Genomic DNA, 10690 nt, shown 5'->3' with positions numbered 1-10690 from the left:
CAGCTAGTGTGAACAAGTGATGATAGCATTTCTCATGAGACCATCTTCTCAAGGTAGCATAGAGGAGTTTCATTTTAAAAGAAATATGTGAGTGTCTGTATACTTTATACTACACTGTAGCATCTATTTTGTTCAGTGGTTTCTGTACATGGGCTAGAATATGAATCCTTTGCTCAAAGAAGAGACTCTAGATTTGTGACAAAATTTCCTTCTGAAACCAACATCCTTAGGTGAAAAAAGTTCTTGGGTATGTATCTAAGCCTGTAAAACATCTTATTCTGTGCATGTAATGATGCGATAAGAATCAAAATTTCCCAAATTCAAATGCAACTGATGGAGTTTCAATATAACCTTGGCAAGAGGGGTTCATATTTGTGGGACAATAGTTTCCGTAAAGAATCCCACTGTTGTGAAGTATGGAAATGAGCAACATCCAAGAAAAAAACAGTGTGCATTGCTCCCTTCTGTTCTACTTCTGACGGAAACAAGGAAATAACTGGGGATTTTTCTTATGATTAGTTTCATGTGCAAATGCCTAGCAATTGAAAATTGATTATGTAAAATGGATAAAAAGCAGGTCACCTGTGAATTGACAAGGGGCTTGAAGGCATATTTCTTAGTACTGATATGTTGCCACCGTATGGAAAAGTGTGATTAAATTTAGGAAACACAGGTCTGAAATGCATTCCATTCTCCTTTAGAGATATTTTGGGCTGTGGGAAGAAGCTGGGAGAGAGAATGATAGCACAGATCTTGCAATAAGGGCTGACTTCTGAGGCAACACAGGTAGAGTACCTGTGGGCTACTTTTGGGTGGACTCCTTTGGGCCTCTTAGCTTCTCTCATGTTCATGTGTACCAGAGTGATAGAGACTTTACATGGAGCAAGAGGATTCCTCTCTTGGGGCAGCCTCTACCTGAGGACTGGCCTCTTGCTAGGGCACTGTTGCTGACTCAGAGGGGCCTGCACATCTGCATTCGCTGCTGTACAAATTTTCCTTCCAGGATTCAGCTCACAGGGCAGATGAAGATTCACAACACACACACACACACACACACACACACAAGCCCTCATTATTATGTTCTGGGGAGTGCTTTAGAGAACTCTGGCCTATCCCACCACCAGATGTCTCTCCTGTGTCTGAAGGCCAGGGTCATCTTTCAAGCTTGTGTCTGAAGTCAAACTGGGCCTGGCTCTAATCTGATTGGTGAGAGATTCAGCACTACTGCACATACTGGTCTGTTTTTAGAGACTTTTCTCTAAATGGTGCCATGGAAAAATAAGGCATGTTTCTGAGTTTTTTTAAGTTATTTTTAACTGAAAGAGACTCATTTGTCTTTATTTTCAAGCGATAACAAATACAGTCATTTCAGTAAGTTTTGCCGCAAAGCATCCTCTGTGTTGAAGACTTAGTTTTTGTCTACTGTGTAAACTAGCAAGTCTTCAAGTCTTGGTTTATATGCTGCCCCTTTCTGACCCCTCAAGTATGGGCTCGATGTCCTTCCTGTGTGCACCTGTAGCATCTAGCAATTAACCCATCTGTGACAACTCTTTATTGGCCTGCAAATTACAATTACCTGTTTTCTTTTATGAATTTGTATTTATTTTCATTTTATTTGAGGAAAAAGCAGATATTCCATCAGCTGATTCACTCCCTATATGTCTGCAACAGCTGCCGCTGGGCCAGGCTGAAACCAGACACCCAGAAATCAATCTAGGTTTCTCATGTGGATAGCAACGACCCAAGTACTTGAACTACCACCTGCTGTCTCCCTGGGTGTGCACTAGTAGGAAGCTGGATGGGAAGTGGAGGAGCCAGTACTCAAACCAGGAACTCTGTTATGGGATGTAGGGGTCCCAAGTGGTGAATTTACTACTGCACCAAACTCCTGTTTCTACTTGTTTTCTTGAACATTCTCCTCCCTCTAAAACAAATGTTAAGCTCTTTAAGGACTAACTATATAGACTGAAAACAAAAGGACTCTCTGGCCTGACTGTGCCTTTGGAATGGGCTCTGCAGCTGGGCCCCATTCCTCTGAGTTTCTCCCAGTGTGCTTTTCAGCAGTGCTATTCTCCGATATTCTGGTTGTCTCCCAGTCCTGGCAGGACTGTGCTCTCCTGTACACTAGCCACCTAGATGTGGCCTGTGACTTCCCTGGGTGACAGCAGATGAGGGAATTATGTGGTGTCACTTCTAAGCAAAAGCCTTCAGAGCCAGTTTGTGTATCTCACACTCTTCCTTTCTTACCAGCTGGGTTCCCACGTGGCTGTCAAGGACTGAAGCACGTGGGTTATCTTCCACTGCTTTTCCCAGGCCATTCGCAGGGAGCTGGGTCTGAAAGGAGGCAGCCAGGAAACAAACTGGTGCCCACATGTGATGCGGAATTGCAGGCAGCAGCTTTACCTGCTAGGCCACAATGCTGGCCCCAAGCAAAGGTCCTGAAGGAAGCTTCGTCATAATGTGGAGCAAAGCCCTCAGCCAGCTCTTAAGGCTAAAACATGTGGTGTAGTGATTAAGGAGCCATTTGGGGTGCTCACGTCCCACCAGTGCCTGGGTTGATTTCCCAGCTCCACTCCTGATTCTAGCTTCCTGTTAATGTGCACTGTGGAAGGTAGCAAGTGATGGCTAAAGCTCTTGGTCCCTGCTGCCCACCTGAAAGACCTGAATTAAATTCCTGGCTTCCAGTTTGGTCTGGCCCAGCCCCTGCTGTTTTGGGTATGTGAAGAGGGAACGAGTGGATAGAGAGTCAGTCTCTCTCTCTCGCTTTTTAAAACTAAATAAATGAAAAGTTAAAAAACCCTAAATGATACATACCTAAATAAGAAAGATATCTGTTGTTTTTTGATTTTTTTCTTTTTAAATTTTAAAATTTATTATATATGGGTGAATTGTCCATCTTTCCATTTGATTATTGTTTATAGGTCTTGCCTAAATTCCCACTGAAGTAAGGCCTTTTTACTTTTAACCTGTTGAAATTTTTATTAAGTGGAGCATTAAGCCCTTGACTGTGATGTAAATTAAAAATATGTTATCTCAAAAACTAAAAGATAAAGGAAATATATTTTTAGAATTGTTAAAAGAAATACATGGAAGATTAAAAAAAGAAATTGATCTTTTTTTTATGCTACTGAGATTTTGGAATTTTCTATTTCTATATCTTCACCTGGGCTGCTCTGACTAATAAACCAAAAATATGGGATTTTTCTGTGATGTCAACTTTTGGTTGCTGATGGTCACTTAGAGCACTGAACTAGGAATACTTTGATTTTTATGTCTCTACCAGCATAATATAGGACAATGAAACCTATTGCTGACCTCAGTTTATTCTATGCTGATGAGCACATTTTGTAACAGCTATTTCCCCTTTCTTCCTCATGACCTATACGTGTGGCTCCAGCTGCTTGCTATGCACCGGCATAACTGTGTTAGAATTCCAAGGAAGGGGCCTTCATCACCGTATTATGAGGTAAGCTACCACCTCCAATGCCAGTATCCCATACTGAAGCACTAACTCAGACCCTAACTGCTCCATTTCTAATCTAACTTCCTGCTAATGAGTCTGAGAAAGCAGCAAAAGATGGCCTAAGTACTTAGGCCCCTGCCACCCATGTGGGAGACCTGGATGGCATTTCAGGCTCCCTACTTCATCCTGGCCAAACCCTGGCATTGTAGCCATTTGAGGAGTGAATCAGCAGATGGAAGAGTCTTTGTGTCTCTCCTCTCTCTGTCATTTCACCTTTCAAATAGAGTAAGTATTTAAAAAATTTTAAGGGGAAAATAATTTAAAGGTAAAGCAAAATAAAATAAGTAATTTCCTAACGGTCCTTGGGTGAATTGCGGCTCTGACACTAGTGCCCAATCTTCCAATCAAACATCCTTTCACATTGGATTGTTGTTTATTAACAGGGAAGCCGATGAGGTTCTCTATTTGAAAGATGGGTTTTATCTTGAGAAAAAATAGAAGCAATGATTTTTTCTTTGTCTCCAAGAATGTACATGCTCTCATAACACTCTTGGTTGACTTATGAAGTCATTAATTAGTATTTAAATTTAGATGACAATATAGATATTAATCAAAGTACTTGTTTTATACCAGATTTATGCTTTTTCACCTTGATTTGACACTTATATGTCTAAGAAAGTATAACATTTTATGTCCGATCCTGAGGTGCATGCTGGATGGTACTGAGTCATTCAATTGTCACTTCTTTGAGCTTGCTGGTCTGTTCTTTTTCAGGTTCTCAAGGTAGTATTTTCCACTTTCTACTAATTAAATCATCTTAATATATACTAAATTGATCTGCTGTATATAAAGATAATTGAAAATGAATCTTGATGTGAATGGGATGGGAGAGGGAGTGGGAGAAGGGATGGTTGTGGGTGGGAGGGAGGTTATGGGAGGAAAAGCCGCTATAATCCAAAAGTTGTACTTTGGAAATTTATATTTATTAAATAAAAGTTAAAAAAATAAAAAAAAAATCAGTGGGCATCCTCTGTTAATTTTTCTTAATTCTTAATTTTATAGCTATCTCGTCTTCCTCATCCACTCCTCACTGCTGTAGTACCAGGGTATGTCCTTAGTATTTCTTCCCTGCACCACTAAGGGAATCTACTAACTGGAATCCTTCTTTTGTTACCTGTCACTTGTGTAACTACTGTTCACTGAGTGCTCACACTGTACAAAACATCAAACCAAGGGATGCATATGTTGTCTCTCTTAATCCTCATAGCAACCACTTTTTATTTAGGCCCCATATAACTTGGATCCTTTCCCAGTCCTGCTTCAGTCATTTTTTTCTTAGAGTAGATCCTGTGACTATAAATATCTAGGGAAAGTAGGAATAGGAAAAATATGGCCCAGAGCAAGTTCCCTCATTTTATTTTATGAGAGACAGAGGTAACAGACTGCTCTGGGTTTCTTGGGATGATGCTTGAACCCAAGGTGTAGATTTTTGAAAATAGCTTTTTTGAATGTGATTTTATAATTCTGTGCCCAAACCATAGCCAACAGTGAGTTCCAGTTTACATATGTTTGAGACTCATAGGCATGTTCTAGCCATGATACTTTCCATTTTCCCCACTACCCAGCTCTCCAGATCCTTTTGCAGAAAGTTGGCTTCCCTTCTGTAGTCCAAGCCAGCTGTGTTCTCTGACTCAAGGCCTGAATCACTTTAATCTGATGCTGTGGAAAAGACAGATACCTGGGGCTGGAGAGATTGACAAGTCCTGTTCTACGGTGGTGGGATCCTCTTTTAACTAGCTTTGAAACTTTTCCAGTATACAAATGAGCCCCCAACAAATAAAAGGTGAAGGTATCAGTTTAATTTGTACTACTACTATTACCTATTTAGTGTGTTTTTCCTATTTAACCTCCTCACCGGTATTAAATGCCTCCTACTAGAGTGCAACTTTAATAATCAGACGATTTTTATTGCCCCAAAGTAGCAAGTTTTGTACAAGGCTCCCCTCAAAAAATTAGGATAATTTATTTTGGGTGAGATTAGTCTTCTAAGAAAAGTTATTTTCTTTAAGTGATTATTTGAACATAAGTGATTGAGATATTTTGTTAACCCAGGTGTAGCATTAGGAATGCATATGACTCTATTAGTGTGTCTAATGTTGAAATCTGGTCAGTTGTGTCTTCCCAGTGAACATAAAGATATTGTTTGCATAAACTCTAGAAAATAAGGAGCTAAGAAACAGAATTTTTCAGAGAATCTCTATCACTGTCTAAAGAAAATGGCATACTGGCTTGTGTTTGGGGCCATTTCCATCAACTTGTGAAGGATAGAAGGAGTGTTCAATGGTTGATGGATAAGTTGAGCTGACTTTACCTTCCCTAACTTCATGTTTAGCAAACCAATCTTATAATTATAATCTTGTTTTCTCTGTAGATTCTCCTACCACGAAAGTGATGACTACAGAAAGCTAGCAATTAAAGTTTTGGCAGGTATATTTTTGTGAATGATGAATCAATTGACATTTTCCCAAGCCTGAGCACCACAGGCCATGTATACCAAGTATAATTTCTAGGATTTAACAGCAAATTCTGAATGATCTATAGTGACCTCTTTAGCTTCTGAATCCCAGGTGACTGCTGGGCTCTCTAGATGAGCTCTTTATCTCCTTCACTATAAATATAAAATAATTAAATGTCAATTTATTCCAAATCTGTTGAAATTCTGGTTACTTGGGGTTAGGTTAATAGGTATAAGCATCCTCATGTCCTTCTGAGTGTCCCTTATTCAATTATTCATGTAATTCATTAATTACCATTATATCCCAGTCATTGAATTAGTTATTGGAAACACAATGATAAATAGAGCATAATCCCTAACCAACCTTGGATCTTAGCCCAGTTTTTAAACTGTATTTTAAACAAACGTTAGTTGTGTTTTAAACAAATAATCATATAACATTATAAGTTCCGTAACAGACTTACAGGAAAAAAGTGTGGTTGGAATGCTTAACTATGCACATAGTAAGGTTGGGAAAGTCTTTCCGTGAGAGGTAACATTCTAGCAGAGTCTGGAAGGCTGGCCAGGAGTTTGCCATGTTGATGGGATAATCAGAAATTATGCAGGCAGAGTGAAGAAGGGCTTCAAATAAATGGTTAGGTCAGGATGGAAGGCAAGGTATCCATAAAAGTTGATTGGGGAACAGAGAAGAGGAAGATGGATGGAGCTGGAAGTAAGTAGGTGTCTTAGTCTGTTTTCTGTTGCTGATAACATAATACCACACACTAGATAAGTCACAAGGAAAAGAGATCTATTTTGGCTCATGGTTATGATCCAAGGTCTTGGGGCTATGTCTAATGATAGCCTTCTTGTTGGTGAAGTCTCAGGGTAGCACAAGGCATCACATGGTGAGAGACGGGGAGCCCATTAGATCCTGAGCCAAACTGACTTTTATAGTTGACCCAATCTTGAAATAACTCATTAATTCTCTAATCACAATTCATTCATGAGAGCAAAGCCCTAATCAACTATTAGAGGTCAACCTTTTAATATCTCATACTGGGAATTAAATTTCAATATGGGTTTCTTGAGGAGAATAAACCATATTAAAACCATAAAGCATGTGTGAGGTGAAGGGCTTTGTATGCACAGACAAGCAGTTAATACTTTTATCCTGTATACTACAAGAGGAGTCTTTGAAAGGTTTGAAAAAATGTTATTTATCACTTCTCATTGTCCTGGTTATATAAGATGGGTCCCACATCAGGATTACCAATTGGCAGACTCTTACTAGGGTCTAGGTGAGGGTTAAGTATTATAACTGAAGCAGTACATTCATGAATGGAAAGAAACAGGTTTCAAGGAAAAGGCAGAAGTGTCAGAGGGATATGAAGAAGTCTTGCATGTTTCCCACATTTCTGATTTGGGGGGCTTGGGATACTATTGATCTCAATAAGGAATAAAGATGAGGTGGGTAGAGAGATGCAAGATTTGTTTTATATTGACTTTGATCTATCTAGGCAAAATTTGAAGCTAAAGAGAGACACCTAGGCTGGAAAGAAATGTTTGGGGATTAAAGAATAGGTAGTAAGTGGAGCCATAAGAATGAATGTTATTGCCCATATGACCTTGTAAAATGAGAAGATGAGAGGGGCAGAGGCAACTCTCTGGAGAGTCTTGACATGTAAGGAGTGAGTGGAGAGTGAGAGGAGCTAATTGATGGATTGTTTAGAATTTTCTCATGTAAAATTGCCCTGATGATAACCACCAAACGTTCTCTTTCCTTCTCATCCCTCTCTCTTTCCTCTCCTCCCTTTCATCTTCTCCTTGTCCTCCACCTCTTTTCCTTTCTCCCCTCCTGCCTTTCCTCTTCTTCTTCCATTTTTCTTCTCTAATTTTTGGCTTTTTGTTCCTAAACAAAATCTAGGGACCCTAAAAAAGTATTTTTTTCTTCCAATCAGTGTTTTTCCATACTCAATTTCAGAATCTTAATATGAGCAAAGCACCATCTACTTGCTTTGCAATTGCTCTGTAACAGTAATGAGTAAGAAAAATTGACATTTATTGAGGATTTTTGATGTCCTATGAATTATCCCTTTGGATCTCCCAAAAATTCTATGGAAGAAATACTCAGTATTCATTTTCATAGAGTGAAACAGGCCCAGAGAGGTTATACAGCCTGTCAAAAGTCACACAGAGAGATGTGGTAGTCAGAGTTAAACCTTTGTTCATGAGCCCAAGGCCAATGTTATATGGCCCTTCCTCATTTCCTGTTTGCTCTTCTGACCAATTCTAGTTCTGTGATGCTCTATCCAGCATTGTTTTAACTCCTTCAAGTCTTAACCTCTTCTGACTCAAGAAAAATTCCTTTCTCAAGTCTCTTTCCAGTGACTTCAATGAGATTTTTTTGACCTCTGGGTTGGTCCAGCATTACAGTCTCTTCCTTAGAACCCCTGTAGTTTTGCCAGTGCAGCCTCAGTTCCTGTGTTACACCCACTGCCTGGTTTTGGATTCTGTTCTTGGTGGTTGATGTTCTCACCGGAGCAGATGACCTCACTCCTGATGAATGATGATTATAATATTAACAAAACATGTTCTTATTGTATGGCAAGCACGTGCCAGCCCATTTTCATCACACAGCCTCTGTGAAGGTGACCTCACAACAACTCCTTTGCATCTAGACTTGGCCCTGCTTGGCCTTCCAGGAGCCTCTGCTGGGTACTTGGCTAAGTTCTGTCTTTTCCCCCTCCACCTGGTGGCTAAGATGTATCTAGTTAGGCCCTCCTGTTTAATTCCCAAGCATGTGGTCTCTAATCCCTGGAACTTTGACCCCCTCTTTCCCTGACTTTCATTGACTTTAAGAATAAAAGTCCCCAAGTCTGCCTTTACAAACGGCTGACAATGCTGCAAAGAGAGCATTCGCATGCTTCGTTGTCATAAACAGAGTAATAAATAGACGTGGTCTTTTTTTCTGGCACAGATTGTTGGGGAGGCAGGATGGCCTCAGCAAATAATACCATTCCAGTTTTCTGGAGGCAACATTTTGAGGCTAGCTAAATTTTATTTTATTTAATTGATTTCTCTGGCTTTAATAAAACGGGTATCCTTCAGTCTTCTCATGACTGTGGTGTGCGTAAGGAATTAATCTTGCCTTGCAATGTCCAGGTTCCTTCCTTTGAATCTAGAGCCTCCTATCTCAGAGAGGAATGGAAGTGAATATGTACACCTCAGGATTAAACATCTTTCTGTATTAACTGCTTTATTCCATGGAAGAAATAAAATCCCAGGTACACAAAATGTACCTTAATTTTTTTTTTAATTTATTTGACAGGTAGAGAGACAGAGAGAAAGGTCCTCCCTCCGTTGGTTCACTCCCCAAATGGCTGCTACAGCCGGCGCTGCGCAGATCTGAAGCCAGGAGCCAGGTGCCCCTTTCTGGTCTCCCAAGCAGTGCAGGAGCCCAAGCACTTGGGCCATCCTCCACTGCCCTCCCAGGCCACAGCAGAGAGCTGGACTGGAAGAGGAGCAACCGGGACTAGAACCGGTACCTATATGGGATGCCAGCACCGCAGGCAGAGGATTAACCAAGTGAGCCATGGTGCTGGCCCCCAAATGTACCTTAATTTTATAATAAAATAAGGCTTTCAGATTTCCTACCCTATAGAGGTTTGACTCTCAGGAATCCTTGTCACTGTCTCTCAAGGTCAGAGGTACTTGGAGGGAACTTTCCTGAGGCTCTGGTCTGGAGTTGAGGTATCTGAGGCAAGTAAAAGGGCTGATGCTCTTGGTTGCTTAATAAGTTCTCCCTATGAATATAAAATAAACTGAAAGTAGATTGTTGTAAAAACTAAAAGAAAGAATAAGAAAGGAAGGAGGAGCAAGGGTGGGAGCATAGGCAGGAGGGAGGGTAGGGTGAGAAGTATCACTATGCTCCTAAATCTATATATATGAGATACATAAAATTTGTCCACCTTAAAAAATAAATTCTTCCTTTCCCTTTACTGCTTTCCTACCTTCTTCCATTCTTCCTTCCTCCCTCCCTCCTTCCTTCCTTCCTTTATCTCTCTCTCTCTCTTTCTTAAGATTTATTTACTTATTTGTAAGTCAAAGTTAGAGAGAGAGGGAGAGACAGAAAGAGAAATCTTCCATCCATGGGTTCACTCCCCAAATGTCTGAAGCAGCCAGGGCTAGGTCAGCTTGAAGTCAGGAGCCAGGAGTCTCATCTGTGTCTCCCATGTGGGTGGCAGAGGTCCAAATACTTCAGCCATCTTCTGTTATTTTCCCCAGGCCATTAGCAAAGAGCTGGATTATAAGTGGAGCAGCCAGGACTCGAACTGGCGCCCATGTGGGATGCCGGTGTCACAGGCAGGATCTTTACCTGCTATACCACAACACCAGCACCCCTCCCCCACTTTCTTTGTTTCTTTCGCGTGCCTTCTCAGGAACTAGCACTTTCAGTCCTAGTGAAATGCTCTCTTTAAGCCAGGCCAGTTGGTTACTGGCATTTCCCATGCATCAGTGTTTTTGAGAGTTGTGTGACTGTCACAGACTCTTAGAATGCAGGAGTTCACAATAACCACAGAAGTCCTTCTCTTTCACATGCTAGGTGAGGACATCAGTCAAGATCACTTAGCTGGCTGGAGGCAGAACTCTGGGTTCTTGGCTCCTGGTCCAGAGCTCTCAGTGAAGTCAAATGGGCTTCGACCCAAGGCACTGGTGCTCATTTCACGAAC

At 40.8% G+C, this 10690-nt stretch overlaps 1 long non-coding RNA gene across 1 annotated transcript in view; it reads left to right on the top strand.

Moving 5' to 3' along the window:
- The first annotated feature begins 3499 nt into the window (after positions 1-3499).
- LOC127490737 (uncharacterized) overlaps positions 3500-10690 on the top strand; it is a 71666-nt gene continuing 64475 nt past the window's right edge. The window contains exon 1 of the long non-coding RNA XR_007919120.2: positions 3500-3748. This is a non-coding gene — a long non-coding RNA (uncharacterized lncRNA). The remainder of the gene's footprint in view (positions 3749-10690) is intronic.

Source organism: Oryctolagus cuniculus, chromosome 6 (genome assembly GCF_964237555.1).
Source record: "Oryctolagus cuniculus chromosome 6, mOryCun1.1, whole genome shotgun sequence".
Lineage (NCBI taxonomy): Eukaryota > Metazoa > Chordata > Mammalia > Lagomorpha > Leporidae > Oryctolagus > Oryctolagus cuniculus.
Note: the sequence above shows the minus strand (reverse complement) of the source record. Positions and strands in the feature narration are given on the sequence as shown.